The sequence below is a fragment of the Cervus elaphus genome, chromosome 32 (genome assembly GCF_910594005.1).
Source record: "Cervus elaphus chromosome 32, mCerEla1.1, whole genome shotgun sequence".
NCBI classification, from domain to species: Eukaryota; Metazoa; Chordata; class Mammalia; order Artiodactyla; family Cervidae; genus Cervus; species Cervus elaphus.
In genome coordinates, this window is record NC_057846.1 from 9,464,582 (window position 1) to 9,467,444 (window position 2,863).

The following is a 2,863-nucleotide window of genomic DNA, read 5'->3' on the forward strand; positions in this document are numbered from 1 at the left end:
CTTTAATCCATTTTGAGTTTATTTTCGTGTATGGTGTTAGAAAGATGAGAGAACAGCACTGAAACATGTATATTATCTAGGGTGAAACAGATCACCAGCCCAAGTTGGATGCATGTGAAAGTGCTCGGGCCTGGTGCACTGGGAAGACCCAGAGGAATCGGGTGGAGGGGGAGGTGGGAGGGGGGATCGGGATGGGGAATACATGTAAATCCATGGCTGATTCATATCAATGTATGACAAAACCACTACAATATTGTAAAGTAATTAGCCTCCAACTAATAAAAATAAATGGAAAAAAAACTAGAATTGATTCTAAATTTTATTTATTTCAAGGTAATTAAATTTCCTCAATAGTAAAGATAATCACACAATTACGATGCCTGCTTCCCACTATTTACTGTTGGCCTTACTTGCGGAGGCTTGCTCATTATCTGCAGGATAAATATTAAAACCACTCATATGGATCTTGAATTCTTCTTTCATCCAGTTTGATAACAGAAGGAAAAGTTTTGCATTATTTCTTGAAAAAATATCTTATGTCACTCCAGTGTCTGTCCATTTTCTCCATGAGTTTTCTGACTGTTCAAAAGAGTTTTTTATCTGCATAATTATTTAAAGGAATTTCATGCATATACAGAAAGAAATGACCACATTAGGGTAATTTATCAAAAACTGAAACAAATCCTATATTTACATAGAAAGGTAGCAACCAGTCATTTCCCAAGAAAATGTGTCTCTAGTAATTTATTTTCCTACTAATATCAAAATAGAAAAATACCATTCAGTTGCTTAGATCATCTCTTTTCATTTTGTTAGTAAAGCTAGAATACTTGAACTGAAATTTTGACAGAAATTCTTGTGCTTTTCTCTTTTTTATGCAATGTTTTAAGCCTAAGAAAGGACCTCCTGAAATTTTACATCAGTTCTTAAAAGGATATCATCTCTTTCCTGATACTGACAAAGATAACTAGACATGTATCCCTTCTAGCTACATTTATCACTGAGTCTTGAAATTGGAATGTGTCCAATATCAATCCTTCCTTAATTAAATTCACTGGGATTTTCCACTAAATGTTAAAACTACCTGTACATGTAAAGATACTATAAGGTCAAATCACATAATTAGGGTCAGAAAGTGTAACATGGAGGAAAATATGGTCTTAAAACCATTATGAAGTAATTGCAACTCAGGAGTAAAGTATCAGACCAGACATTTTGTACCAGTTTGACTAAGTAAAGATATACTTCCCAACTGCCACAACAAATTTGTGTTTCTTTTTATTTAATTAATATTAAATTTATTTACCTTAAATTTTGGTTAGATATATAATAATTTTATCACCAGTTGATAAGCTAATAACTAATAAGTATTAGTTATTTAACTAATAGTTATTTTTTAGGCTAAGGTACCTATTTAATGCCAGAAACTGTACCATGAGTGAGTGAGTGAAAGTCGCTCAGTTGTGTCTGACTCTCTCTGACCACATGGACTGTAGCCCGCCAGGCTTCTCTGTCCATGGAATTCTCCAGGCAAGAGTACTGGAGTGGGCTGCCATTCCTTTCTCCAGGGGATCTTCCAAACCCAGGGATCGAACCCAGGTCTCCAGCATTGCAGGCAGACATTTTACCATCAGAGGCGCAGGGAAGCCCCATTCACTGATTATAAGACAATAAATAAAGTACAGTGACAGAAATAAAAGAGTGAATTTTTCTATGGATAATGTAATTAGAGAAGAAGGTTTTTAAGGTGATGCTGAAGCTGAAATCCAAACATTAGAACGTGGTTACCATTGGAAACACTGTTACAAATAGCAAAATTAAGTAAAATTTAACTAATTATAAAATCACTTTGGAGATGATACAATCTATTTGTAGAAAACTCTAAAAATTTGAAGAAAAGTTTTGAAGGTATGTGTTTCTAAAACGTGGTGAAAGTGTACACACTTCTCTTATTCCTGCTTTTTAAGGGGAAAGTGTTCACCTTTTCTATTGAATCTAATGCTCCCTGTGGATGTGCATACACAGCTCTATCATGGTGTGGTACATTCCTTTTGTACCTAATTTGTTGAAAATTCTTCATCTCAAAAGGATGTTGTTTCTATGGTGTCAATGAACACAACAAAGAGGAAATTAAGAATATAATTCCACCTATAACAGCATCAAAGAGAATAAGATAATTAAAAGTAAATATAAGTGAAAGTTGCTCATTCATGTCCGACTCTTTGTGACCCCCTGGACTATATAGTCCATGGAATTCTCCAGGCCAGAATACGGGAGTGGGTAGCCTTTCCTTTCTGCAGGGGGTCCTCCCAACCCAGGGATCAAACCCAAGTTTCCCTCATTGCAGGCGGAATCTTTACTAGTTAAGCCACCAGTGAAGTCCAAAAGTAAACTTAAGTGAGAAGCAAAGTCTTCTACACTGAAAACTACAAAATATTACTGAAAGATGTTACAGTCAGATCAGTCGCTCAGTCGTGTCTGATTCTCTGCAACCCCATGAATCGCAGCACTCGAGGCCTCCCTGTCCATCACCAACTCCCGGAGTTTACTCAAACTCATGCCCATCGAGTCAGTGATGCCATCCAGCCATCTCATCCTCTGTCGGTCCCTTCTCCTCCTGCCCCCAATCCCTCCCAGCATCAGGGTCTTTTCCAATGAGTCAACTCTTTGAATGAGGTGGACAAAGTACTTGGGTTTCAGTTTCATCATCAGTCCTTCCAATGGACACCCAGGACTGATCTCCTTTAGGATGGACTGGTTGGATCTCCTTGCAGTCCAAGGGACTTTCAAGAGTCTTCTCCAACACCACAATTCAAAAGCATCAGTTTTTTGGCGCTCAGCTTTCTTCACAGTTCAACTCTCA